Here is a 13,571-nt window from a genome sequence, read left to right on the forward strand (position 1 = left end):
TACCAAATTAAGCCAAGGGCCTCAAAACCACCTAGACTCTATGTGCTACCAAAGATTCATAAAATCGGCATCCCATTACGACCCATAGTCAGTACAATTGGCTCTGCCACATATCAATTAGCAAAATATATAACCAAACAAATACAGCCCTACATTGGTAAGACATCTTCATTCATAAAAAAATCAGAACATCTTGTGAATGTGATTAAAGATATTAAACTTACTCCTGATGATATTCTGGTAAGTTTTGATGTGATTTCTCTATTCACTAAGGTTCCAGTGGACGAATCGCTTAAATTACTTGATACACTAGTAAAGAATACCGGTTTACCAAAAGATATTCCGAAACTTGCTGGCCATTGTTTAAATAACACTTACTTCTTATGGAGAGGGGATTTCTTTAAACAAAAGGAAGGAGCAGCAATGGGTTCTCCTTTATCCCCTGCTATAGCAAATTTGTACATGGAAAACTTTGAAATAAGAGCACTTGCCTCGAGCACATTAAAACCATTCTTTTGGTTTAGATATGTGGATGACACTTTGGTTGTCTGGCCACATGGTAAAGATACACTTAATGATTTTCTAAATCGTCTCAATGCACAAAACCCGGCCATCCAGTTCACCATGGAAATGGAGGTGAATAACACACTCCCATTCCTAGATATTTTGCTTGGACATGGCCTAAACGGTAAAATAACACACAGCGTTTACAGAAAGCAAACGCACACTGATGCCTATCTGAATGCAGAATCACATCATCATCCAGCTCAGAAATCCTCTCTTATCAAGACGCTCATACATCGGGCTAAAACAGTGTCAGATGGTGAGAGTCTAGTGAGAGAGATTAAACACGTTAAAGACGCACTACGACAGAATGGCTACAATAATGCTCAAATTAACAGAGCACTGAATGCCAAATCACGATCGCAAAGCAATACTGCTGAAAGCGACCAGATTGTTAAAACAATAAAAAAAATCAATATATCTCAGGAGTAACTGACAAATTAGCCCGTGTTTTGCAAAAGCAAAACATTACAGTAAGATTTGGTACAGTACACAAAATTCAAAAACTAGTATCTTGCACTAAAGACGCATTACCTAAATTATCAACAGAAGGTGTATATCGGATGAATTGTTTATGTGGCAGATGCTACATTGGGCAGACGGGACGTAACATCAGCATAAGACTAAAAGAACATCAGAGAAATATTAAATTATCTCAAACACAACTGTCGGCAGTGGCAGAACATGCTTGTCAACAAGGACACTCAATTGATTTTGACAATGTTGCAGTGGTGTGTAAAACTAATAATTACTGGCAAAGACTAATTAGAGAATCCATTGAAATTGAGAGGAACAAGAATAACTTTAATCGCTCTGACAGCTACAGGCTTAGTGCGGCCTGGAAGCGTATTATTAAATAATACACATTACATTTTGATTTAAAGAATTACTAATCTACAACCTATTACTAATCATAACCAATGACTGATTACTAATCGATTATATAATTACAATACCCCCCCCCTCCGCCTCTAATCACTGCACCTGATATGAGTTAAGTGATGACGTCACCCTGCTGCTCTATATAAAACCGGGAGCAAGCGAGGGCTTTACCATTCTGGCGAATTGCCCGATGATGCTGGATGTATTTACCAGCGAAACGTCGTACTAAAACTGTAAATGTGGATTCACTCTTCAACACACTGGTGGGCTAAAGTAGTGAATTATTTGTCTTTTGTCAACGTGACACTTTTTTTGCTGATTGGCCGTGTCGGGTGGTGGAGGGTTACGACACATTTATAAATAAACGCGATATAACCCAAAAACCTTTATTATAAATCACAGCATCAACACGGACTCACACCATCAACGCGGACTCACACCATCAACGCGGACTCACACCATCTACACGGACTCACACCATCAATACAGACTCACAGCAGCAACACGGACTTACACCATCAACACGGAAACACAGTATCAACACAGACTCACAGTATCAACACAGACTCACACCATTAACACGGACTCACATCGTCAATACAGACTCACACCATCAACACGGAAAAACATCATCAACACGGACTCACAGCATCAACACGGACTCACACCTTCAACACGGACGCACAGCATCAATACGGACTCACACCATTAACACGGAAACACATGGTCAGTGAGCGAGATGGCAGATTAGTGGATACACGATTTGAGTGATGTGGTGAGTGAGTTCAAGTTGATTTTGTTAAGCCAGATGAGAACTCAAGAGCACCCAGTTTGAAATCTCCTTAACTCCCACCACCACCACCACACCACCACCCTACCCAGCCTACATACAATAGTCGGTAGTATATGCCTACACATCCTACATACAATCGTCAGTAGTATCTTTACACATGGGGGGGGGGGGGAGTGGGGAGAAGAGGGCATCAGTGGGGGCGAGGCATGAAGCGTTGAGAAGCCCTCAGATACTCCATAAAACCCCGAGTTTCATGGAGTATAATTTTCAGCATTACAGTTCCAATTTTTTTACGTTAACAAATGTCTCGCGATATATTACACCGTATAGGTAACTAGATTGGGCGAGGGATGGTCTTTTTTGTTGAACAACCAATAAAGCTACGGTGTCGTACTGTGCCCGTATCCGTGTACGGTACTGTGCACTAAAGGAAGAAAAATCGAGCGGCTGAACCTCACTGCCTCCTTACCGGAGGCTGTAAACATCAAGTGACCTGAAAACTGCGATGGGACGTGAAAGACAACATGGAGAGACAAGAGGGCGCCACGTGTGTTCTTCCATGGCAGCAGCAGCATCATCGCAGGCAATGAGGTTCAAATGGGCACAGGAACTTTGAGGTGGACCCACGAGTGGTCGAGCCACAGGGGCGCGCAATCGGCGACCTCTATACGCTTGGCGCAATCCGCACCGTCATTTCACGGAGCCCTTGTCCACTCGACGAGTGCGACGACGCCGTCCCACCGTCATTCGGCGCCTCGTGGTGACATCACAACAGCAAAGCGACAGGTGTTGTTTATTCATTTCTTGAGGCAATTCGAGGGCCCGGTTACATCGCGTTGTGATACACGCACACACCGTCAACATATACTACACCGGTTATAAAAAAAAGCAGGGGATAGAAAGGTGGGGGAGCGGACCCGACCACAGGTATTGTTTAAAAGACGTCAAGCGGACCGGGAATTTTAAATGCAAGTCCATGCGGACACCAACATCCGAACGATTGTACCAATAAATCCTGAACCTTCTGGAAGATTTCAGCTCCCGCTGGTTTGGATCAGGGTGATGTTGGGGCAAATTCCATTAATTGGGAAAGGCGCCAATCTTGTGGGAATGTCCTCGCCAGAGAAGAAATTTGTCGCTTCCATGTTTTATTTTCATCCGACGTCCCATTAGCGAGATCCAGAGCGTGACGGACTCATATGGAGTCGGCCTCCTGTAATTTTTCTGGTCTCATTCTCACCACAGGTGAAGGCAGAGCCACACATCAACGTGCCAATGGGGCCACGGTTGAAGTGGTGGGGCCACGGTTGAAGTGGCGGTGGCCACGGGTCATGTGGCCTCGATGTATTTTCCATGTTGAAGGCCGATTGCCCCATACATTGCCCGTCATATGCAATGTCACTGAATAACGTGTGAAACATACTGTAGCATATACAAAATTGTATTTTCTTCATACATTAAATACAATAAACATGAAATGCGTATAGGACATTTATAACTCTCTCAATGACCAAACTTGTATTTTATGAACACACTTATACGAGCAAAATATGACAAAAGTGTTCCAGATTTCAGTTTCAATTGAGACTGAAATCCGGAATCATTACCCCCTACTGGCAGACTAATAATACCCGCTCGCAGGCCAAGTGCTGATTCACCTTGGGGCCTCACCTGGTATAGAGGTCGTGGGTTAAATCCCGACGCCTGTATATCTGGAGTTTGCATGTTCTCCCCGTGACTGCGTGGATTTTTCTCTGGGTCCTTCGGTTTTTCCCTCCACATTTAGAAACATGCGTTTAAAAGTATTTGGCTGCTATATATTTCTGCGTGACAAGCCACTTTATAGCGCTTTCATTTGTGGCCCGGTCGTTCCTGAAAGAGAGCTATACAGCTGAGTGGGCCTTACCTGGTAAAATAAAAATAGATTCGTTTTGTTAGTTTATTTTGTGCCACAGGGGGACAGCTACAGGGGGGGGCGGGTGACCATTAAAATGGTCGAGATGAGATGCAACTTAAGGCGCTTGTGACTTCCCAAAAATATTATTTATGGCAGGTTTTCACATCTAAACATCCCGGGTGGCATTGAAGCCAAGAGCTCCCACCCTAGGCGAGTAGCTACGAGAGCGGTGCTGTGCACGGCGACACGCCACTTTCTCCATCTGCCTGACTTGGTATTTTCTTTTTTGTTACTTAAATAAATGTTAATGTTTCGTTTTGTGTACGCATGTATGTACACCGTTTGGGGAGCGGTGGTGCAGCAGTTAGCGCACTACGAACTCAGCCATCTGAGTACGTGGTGTGGTGTGTATAACATCGCAAAACTGGGGAGGACAAAGGCAGCCAGACGTGGGGCTGGCCACACAACCACTTCTGTGCCATGCCGGCCATCATAGGTGCTACCCGTTAACAGCACTTGCCCCAGTAATCTGTTAACGGCGATACGGAGTACCTTTGTCTTTTTGTGCAATTGTGTGCTTCTGTGTGCGACGCATGCGACGATGTGCATGTTTGTGTTTGATAAATGTACATCCGCAATGTGTGTGTGACGCGTATAATGCGCGTGTGTGACGAGGGTTGGAACAGCGATTCACGCACTGCCCTATCCACGCGGCGACCTCTCCTCAACGTCTCGAGCCTCGGCGGAGAGCGCCGCGAGGTTCGACTCCAACTCCGGCTTTCCAGGGACAAACCCCCCCCCCCATGCCCCTCCCCCCAGGCCCATGGGGGGGGGGAGAAGTCGCTCCCCTCCCTCACTCCACGCTCAGGAACTTCCTCTTCTTCGCCGTGTTCATGTACGGTCGCCAAGGCCACTCCATCTCGGCGGTGGCCGCGTTGTCCAGCGTGCCCAGTTTAATCTCGTAGACTGCGAGACACACAAAAGCAAAGATCCCCCCCATGCAGCCTTTAACAGACGGCGTGGGAAAAGCGCTGTTCGTGTGTTAGCATGTAGGAAAGCCAGCACGGCACACCAAGGAGTGGGTGTGGGTGGCCAGCATTACGTCCGATCATCTTTGAATTTACACATCGCATCCGGGGTGGGGGAATGCGAGTCGGGTCACGGTACAGCGAATGCGACCAGAGCAGCGACCCCACCGACTCAAGTTCCGATCCGCTCTACAAGTCACCCGCGGGCCACCTAGCCCGAGGCTAGACTCTTACATTCAGCCCATCATCCTCTCAGGGGTCGATAAAATTTACAACCACTTCGTAGGGAAGTCCACAAGGAATGTGGAATTTCCACCGCCTCTGCAGAGGTGTAAAGTGGAGACGAGTAACAATGTGTCAGGCAGACTTACGCTCCATCTCGAATCACGGTCCCACCTCGTTCAACTCGATGTCCTTGCCGTCGCGCTTGTAGACGTTGTGCCTGTTGGGAGGGGGGGGGGGCACAGACGTCACGGGAGGGGTCGCGACAAGTCACACGGACGGCGCTGGACTCTCATTACGTGTCCTCGCAGACGTTTGCCAGTTAGACGCCAGCGGCCACCCTGTTTAAAACTGCGGATGCATTAACAAATGAACAACATTACGCGCCTTCAGCTTCAGAGATGGCGTTAAATAAAAACTCTGTGCTGTTGCTCGAAAACTAAAGTAAAACTAAACTATTTTTATTTTACCACTGAGCTATGTAGCTCTTTTTCACATAAAAATGTATAGCAGCAAAATACTCGAAATTCAAGTTTCTAAATGTGTAGGGAAAAACCCGGAGGACCCGGAGAAAAATCAAAGTGACCAGGAGGAGAACATGCAAACTCCGAATATACAGGCGGACACACAGCACCTGGCCCAAAAGTCTGCTCACTCTTTCCCATTCCGAGACATCTGCAAGTTGCCGGGTGGTAGGTGTCACGTCCACCGCTGAATCTCGGTACGCGCGAGCGGCTCGGCGTTAATTTTATTTATAGAGGCGTAGCGCTGCTGTTTTTAAAAGGCGTTGCCCTCACCGCAGAGAACCGTAGTGACACGACCGGCACTCTATGGAACAAAACTGTACCACACACCCTCCCGCATGGTCTTATGGGAGCCTCGGTATGTCTCCAGGTCAGAAGACGTACTTGAGTTTTTCTTACGGTTCCGTTTCGACGACGTATATGTACATCATGGAAATGAGAAAGGGTTATAGCCTATACGAGGGATCTTTGTGCTTTGGGAATGGGGGAGGAAGATGTGGGTGAGACTGGCACGGTGCCCGCACGCACCCTCTTTCCGAGTCGCGACGTGAAGTTGTGCATCACGAGGTGTGGGAATGCCTCGGACATCATGTCCACGTCCGGATGTCGTGCCCATCACCACGCTCGAGAGTGTCAAGTACACCGTGGCATCGTACCACGTGTCACATGAACAGCACGCCGGAAAGTTAGACACACCACAGGTGTCACACAGACTGTACTGGAGAGTTAAACACACTGCCCTTCCATCAGCGGCATCATACCACATCACACCATATACACAGTTAAGACACCACAATTCCCCGTCTGCAGCGTCATACTACACACCGCACATCGTACGCACAGCTAAATACACCTCCATCCCCCGTCTGTTGCACCGCATCACACACGTCACACCATGCATCACACCGGGGAGCGGGAGCGGAGTGGCTATCTCATTACACTACAAATCCGGTGACCTGACTTCGACTTCCGGTGTATCCAAGCATCGACAGTGGGGAGACAAAAGGGGCCAGATGCGGTAATGACCACACAACCCACCCCGCCGTGTGCCCTGCCGGCCTTCGTAGGTCGCTCGACAAACAGCACTTGCCCTGACAGCCTGTTAAAGGCTACACGGGGGAGCTTTGTCGACTGCGGTGCGTGCGCGTGCCTGGCATACCGCGGTGCTCATGCAGGACGATGAAGTCGTTGACGGCGTTGGCGCAGCACGCCCACACCAGCGCCTGCAGCTTGTGGCCTCCGTGGTTCATCGGCTGAGCGTTCGGCAGGATCAGCTTCTTCTCCTGCGGTGGCGGTGGGATGGTGGTGGTGGTGTGGTAACATGACAGCAAGCGGTCACACGCCGAGTCCGCTCTTCCCACCGGCGTCCGTCCCGGCCACGCTGCGTTCGCCCCCCCACCTCCCCGCCCTCCCACTGTATCCGACTCGGGTTGTGTTGTTTGTTTTTTCCATTGCGGAAGCCGAGCCGAGCCGTACCGGTATACGGGGTCGCCAAACCCCGTGTTGGCACAACTGGGATGCACCATTGGAAAAACTTTACTATTTTTATTTTACCAGGTAAGGCCCACTGAGCTATGCAGCTCTTTTCCAGAAGCGACCTGGCCACAAATCATAGCTCAACTAAGTGGCTTATCGTCGTGTGGAAATTTATAGCAGCCAAATACTCTTAAACGGAGGTCGATTCTAAATGCGGAGGGAAAAACCGGAGGACCTGGAGAGAAATCCACGCGACTCCTCGGAAAGAGGCACGCAACTCCAAATATACAGCAGGCATCAGGGTCAGGATTGAACCTGCGACCTCCTGTATACCAGGTGAGGGAGTTAACATCTCGCCACAGTGGCGCCCCCAATGGTACATCTTTCCGTGACCACCGACCGTGCGTAGTGCTACAGTAGATACATTTTCGATGAATGGAAGGGATCGGTCATCGGGAAAAGGCGGACTGAATCGCGAGGAATGAAGTTGACAAAAGCTGCATGCACCAAACCAAAGTGTCCTACGCTCCACCACTTACGACCCCCCCCCCCCCCCCCACACAGCCTCCACCTTTCATCAACAACCAGATTTCTTCTGGTTAACTCAACGGATGCGAGTTGTCTCACACTGCACAAGCCCGATGATTGGTCGACACGGCTCGTGTGAGGTGCAAGGAACTGATTCTAAAGCCGATAGAGAACACGTGTGTGTGTGCGGTAATTTAGCAGTTATCATGCTGCCCCACAAACCTAGTGACCCGAGGTTGATTTCCATTCATGGCCAACACCAGTGGCGATTATCTGAACTGGTCCTGGGCCTCCCCTAGATCAACTCAGCCTCAAATGAGTACCTAGTGCGGTGTGTAAACATCATTACCAGAGAGATAAAGGTGGCCAGTTGTGGTGCTAGCCACCTACACCCTCGCAAACAGCACCTGTCCCAAAAGCCTGTTAAGGCTATATGGGGGACCTCTGTCTTTGCGCGCTTGTACACATGCAATACACGAGGACCCACATTCCTCGTGTGACCCCAAACCCTGTAGCCCCTGTGACCCCGTGCCCGCATCTTGATGAACTGTTTGAGGAGGGAGCTGGGGTCGCGTGAGGTTGTCGCCATGATGTGTGGGTCCTTCACGCCGGCTCAGCGGTACTCGTCATCCATGTGGCTGCTCACTCCTACTGACACGGGGGGGGGGGGGTGGATAGAAAGAGGTGGTAGATGGGGCAGGGGGGACGGAGAGGGTAGGTTATCATTTGCCATACTTCCCCGTGCAGGTGAGTGAAGGTGTGTGTGTGTGGGTGGATGGAAGGAGCGACCAGGAATGGTTTAGAATATCACTCTGCAGTGATCGCGTTGATTTTGTGTAGCGAGCTGAGCACTAATGAGACCTGGATGAGTCCCAATTGCAAGAGTGGGTGGGTGATATGGCAGGTGAGTGGGTAAATTGAGTAAAATGATGAGTGAGTGAATGAGTGGGTCAGTGCATGTTAAACCTCTTTGTTACAGCACGTAGCCAACCGTGGTAATCGGAAGTGTGACAAACTAACCACAAAAAGTAGTTCTCAAGAAATGAGTTTGTCAATCTAGACGATGATTTAAAAGTGCAAAGCTCCAGTGGCTTCCTAATATTGTAAGGAAGATCGCTCCAGAAGGAAGACTGCTCCAGAAGCACACGTGATGTGGTGACCACGGCCTTCATTCGACATTCCACCAAGATTTACGCCAGCCACCACACACACACACACGGCCGACTCTTTTCCGCGATCACGCCATGGGATTTTTCAAAGTCCACTTGGGAAGCAATCGCCGTGCAGTATTTACGGTCAACGCAACTGCGGCATTAAACCCATTAAACCGGTGGGGGGGGGGGGGGGTTGAGGGCCCGTCGTTCTCGAACCGCGAACCTCCGCGGCAAAACACGGTGCCACCGCTTGGCAGGAAGGACCGACAGCGAGCCGGGGATGCGCGCCGACTCGGCGTGTCTAGCGGGCGGAGACGCGCGACGCTTATCCCCCTGCCTCGAGAGTCTCGCGGGAAGGAAGAGAGAGAGAGATGCGAGGAGACGTGATGGTGAGGGATGTGAGATCACCCTCCCCTCCCTGGTCGAACTCCACGGCCTTCTGAAGTTCAAGCGCCTCCCACCGCAGGTCCGTAGGCAGCACCAGGTTTTCTTCGATGACGACGTCAGGGGGACAGGGGGCAGTGGGTGGGGGGCGGGCAGGGGAGAATTAACAAGGAAGAAAAATCATGCGCACGCATGGATTCATTCGGAAACGCTTTCCACGCGCGGTTGTCTTCTCGCCTGTATTGTCAGACCGTCTTGTCCCATCTTAGTCCGTCTTGCGTGTCTCATTGTCTCTAGATCCGTCTCTAGTCTGTCTTGCGTGTCTCAACGTCTCTAGTCTGTCTCGCTGTCTCTCGTCCGTCTTGTCGTCGCGAGCCCATCTCTAGATCCGTCTCGCCGCCCGTTACCATCGAGCGCCCTCTTGAGCCGCGCCTTCTCCTCTACGAGGATCTTCTTGGCCTCCTGCGCCTTACGGTAGAGGTACTCGCCGTGCAGTTGTGCCTCCTCAGCTGCACCACCAAACAAAGACAAAGATCCCCCATGTAGCCTTCGACAGGACTGTCGGGTGCAAGTGCTGTTAACGAGCAGCACCTTTGATACACGAAGGGGGGTAGGTGGCCAGCACCACATCCGGCCGCCTTAATCTCCCCAGTGGCGATGTTTACACAATGCACCAGGTACTCATTTGAGGCTGAGTTGACCAAGGGGAGGCCCAGGAACGGAATCGTCACCAGTGTTGGCCGTGAGCGGGAATTGAACTCGGGTCGCTGGGTTCGTAGTGCAGCGTAGTGCTAATCGCGAGACGACCATAAACAACAACCGCCATTCGCCACGAAGTGGTGGAGATGTCACCACGGCGCTCGTGCCAGGCTACGTGCAGGTTAAGGCCACATGAAGCGTCGAACGCCCGCTGGCAGCAGGAGGTCACAGACAGACAGACCCAGGTTGCCATTGGTTGCTTGACTGAGATGACTGGCCGATGCACCACCTGTGCCCCCTACTGTGCTACACCACTGCTCCCACCTACACAAACTGTCTTGTGCTATACTCTTTGGTTCTTTCGATAAAGTCATATAGGCATAAAATATAAAATAAATTAAATCACGACGTTTCGGGCGCAACACAAGCGTCCATCATCAGGTGGGACAAACCACAGCAAGAAACAATTGCCGACGTGGGCAAAAGAGCTGCTGTAAACAAGAGACTATATAGGTAAGAGAAGGGGGGAGGATCAGGGAGGAGAGATAGAGAGAGGGGGGGGTATGAGGAGGGGAGTGCTGAAGAGAGCGGGACTGGGAGTGGGAAGCTTAAGAAATTAGAGATGCGGAAAGTTAAGGCAACACCATAAAGCAGTTAAGGTTTTACCTGGTTAATAACATTCTTCCAATGATTACTCAATTTGTATCCATCTTCTCGGTTGAAGTTATGTCTGTGTTTATATATCTGGATGGCTTCATGAACAAACCTTTGATAGTAGCCCGAAGGTTTGCAGAGCGGCACCACGATACTCCTAGCGACGTCATTGATTAATGTCTGTAATTAATATCGATGGTGAATCTCTGTAATTAATATCGATGATTCGATTCCACGAGAACAGATTCCACAAGAATCGATTCAACAACTATTTTAGTAAAGCGAAGTACGCGATTCGATTCAAACGTGTTCGTTCCGGTCTCATCAGAATCGGTATTGATTCTGTGCTGGAGGAATCCAATGAGCTATAAAGCTCTTTGATCAAAGATGTGCCAGTAGGGGGCACGGGGTCCTAACGTCACAACAAACAATACAAAAACGATAGGAGTGCAAAGGGAATGGTAGCAAACCACTAAAAATAGGTGAAATAAACCATATAAGTTCATACTCTTTGGTTCTTTCGGTAAGAAGTCTCGCTCTCCGTTCCACCCACTACAACTGGCGTCAGAAGTAGCCAAATAGTAAGATGAATTGCTATAATGGAGACGCGAAGAAAAACTCGTACCAGGGCTCCAGTGGAAGAGGAGGACGACTCAACACCACCGGGGTTGGCAGCCCCGGAAGGGGGAGGAGAAGCGACGCCGGCCGAGCTGCTCACTGCCCGGCCGCCCGGCGGCTCACCACCGTCGGAGAGGGCGCTTCAGGTGGCTCACTCCCGCCTCGCCCAACTCCTGCACGCGGCGGCATCCATCCTCGACGAAATACATCGCGGGTTATAACCACAACAAATATAATCACAATCACTGCGACCGTAATCGCCATAACCACAAATATAACCATAACCACCAGCTACATAACCACAAGTATAAACACTACTGCCACAAATATAACTATAACCACCACAACCATAACAACCAACATAACCACCACAACAACCACAATGATGCTGATACACTCTCACACCATGTGGGTCCCCTTGTCTCCTTGTGTCTCCCTGTGGGTGAGTGGATGGGTTGGCGAGAGAGTCGGTGGGTTGGCAAGAGAGTCGGTGGGTTGGTGAGAGAGTGGGTGGGTGGCAGAGTGAGTGACCGGTGGCAGAGTGAGTGACCGGTGGCAGTGGGTGACCGGTGACTAAGTGGGTGGGTGGCAGTGGGTGACCGGTGACCAAGTGGGTGGGTGGCAGTGGGTGACCGGTGACGAAGTGGGTGAGAGAGTGGGTGGCTGAGTGGGTGGCCGAGTGGGTGGCTGAGTGAATTGGTGAGTGGATGAGTGCCAGAGTGGGTGGGTGAATGGCTGAGTGGGTGGGTGAGAATCAGCATGTTTTTGCTGGAGGAATCCGATGAGCTATGAAGCTCTTTTTCATAGATGCCCAGAGAGTGGCTGAGTGGCTGGCTGAGTGAGTGTCGGTGGGTGTGAGTGGGAATGAAATCTAACCTGCAACTCTGCATTGCAAGTCCAGCGAGCTAACGCCCTGCGTGTGGTGGGGTAAAGTGTGGGCATGGCCACTTTGCTCCAACACGTCCGGACCAGCGTGGAAGAGTAGACCAAATAACTCTATATAGCGGCCTCTAGTGGATGCCTTTTCCAGCAGCAGGCGACTCGCCTCCACAACAAACCCGTCCCTCCAGGGATAAAAACACACGGTAGTCTGGGAGTGCCTCTCATCAGCTATGGCTCAACACGAGGGCCACTCTGGGGCCGGTTTCCACCGTCAGCGCCTCATCATCAGCAGCAGCAGGGCCGGGCTCTGCTTGAAGCAGCGCCGTGAACTCAGCAGGCGTCTAGGACGTGATGGCTGTGGGCCAGGCGCCTCCTCCTCTGTCTCCCCCCACCACCGCCGCCACTGCTGATGTGTGCACACCGCGCGAGGTTCTCACCTTCAGGCTGAGTCGACGTAGAGGAGGCCCAGCGAGCCGCCGCTTCAGAAGATTTCGCGACCCACTGACGGTGGCCGTGAGCGGGAAACCAAATCAGCCGCTCGCCACCCACAATCCACAGCGCGCCGCCTCCACTCGCCCCCTGCCTGACCGGAAGTAGCAGCGGGGGGAGGGGGGTGGGCAATGGGGGCGTGAGGGGGGGGGTTGAGGGGGAGCATGGGGGGGGTTGCCAGGGGGGGCAAGGGGGGTCGCGAGGGGGGCGGGATGCTTGGGGGGGGTTTGCGAGAGGGGAGGGGCAGGGGGGAACAGAGGGGGTCATGGAGGGGGTCCTAAGGGCGGGCAGGGGGGTTAAGAGAGGGGGGTCTGGGGAGGGTCGAGAGGGGGGGGAAAGAGGGGTGAGGGGGAGCATGGGGGGGGGTCGCGAGCGGGGGACAAAGGGGGGATAGGGGGGTTCACGAGGGGGGCATAGGTGGGGGTTGCCAGGGGGAGCATGGGGGGTGGTCGTGGGGGGGGTCGTGTGGGGGGCATGGTGAGTTGTGAAGGGGGAGGGGCAGGGGGGGAAAGGGGGAGCATGGGGGAGGAGCTTAGGTGAGGGGGAGGAGCTAATGGCTATTACGCCACGCCTTGTCTCGCGCCACGTGCTTCCCCTGGCAGTTTGGCCGTTAGGCGTGGAACCGAGCTGTGGGTGAGTGGTGGCGGTGGTGGTGTGAGTCTCTCTATGTGAGTCTGTGTGTGAGTCTCTCTAAGTGAGTCTGTGTGTGAGTCTCTCTCTGTGAGTCGGTGTACGTGTGTGGGTCTGTGTGAGTCTGTGTGTAGCAGTGACCCGGTC

The 13,571-nt window shown here is 51.4% G+C and overlaps 2 long non-coding RNA genes across 4 annotated transcripts; both read right to left on the bottom strand.

The window, feature by feature from the left end:
* Positions 1-3,015: 3,015 nt before the first annotated feature.
* LOC142931091 (uncharacterized) lies at positions 3,016-7,222 on the bottom strand. 2 transcript variants are annotated; one of them, XR_012947101.1, is made up of 4 exons: positions 7,070-7,222; positions 6,439-6,533; positions 5,536-5,606; positions 3,016-5,102 (listed from the first exon to the last, which is right to left on the bottom strand). It is a non-coding gene; the product is annotated as an uncharacterized LOC142931091 (long non-coding RNA). The 2 variants fall into 2 exon arrangements; XR_012947100.1 differs by lacking the exon at positions 6,439-6,533 and having other exon boundaries at positions 7,070-7,221.
* Positions 7,223-8,004: 782 nt separating this feature from the next.
* LOC142931092 (uncharacterized) lies at positions 8,005-12,922 on the bottom strand. 2 transcript variants are annotated; one of them, XR_012947103.1, is made up of 5 exons: positions 12,743-12,922; positions 11,431-11,617; positions 9,860-9,961; positions 9,292-9,557; positions 8,007-8,562 (listed from the first exon to the last, which is right to left on the bottom strand). It is a non-coding gene; the product is annotated as an uncharacterized LOC142931092 (long non-coding RNA). The 2 variants fall into 2 exon arrangements; XR_012947102.1 differs by having other exon boundaries at positions 8,005-8,562; positions 11,431-12,922.
* Positions 12,923-13,571: the final 649 nt, after the last annotated feature.

Source organism: Petromyzon marinus, chromosome 48 (assembly GCF_048934315.1).
Source record: "Petromyzon marinus isolate PM22_M1 ecotype Great Lakes invasive population chromosome 48, UKy_Petmar_22M1.pri1.0, whole genome shotgun sequence".
In the NCBI taxonomy this organism is placed as follows: domain Eukaryota; kingdom Metazoa; phylum Chordata; class Hyperoartia; order Petromyzontiformes; family Petromyzontidae; genus Petromyzon; species Petromyzon marinus.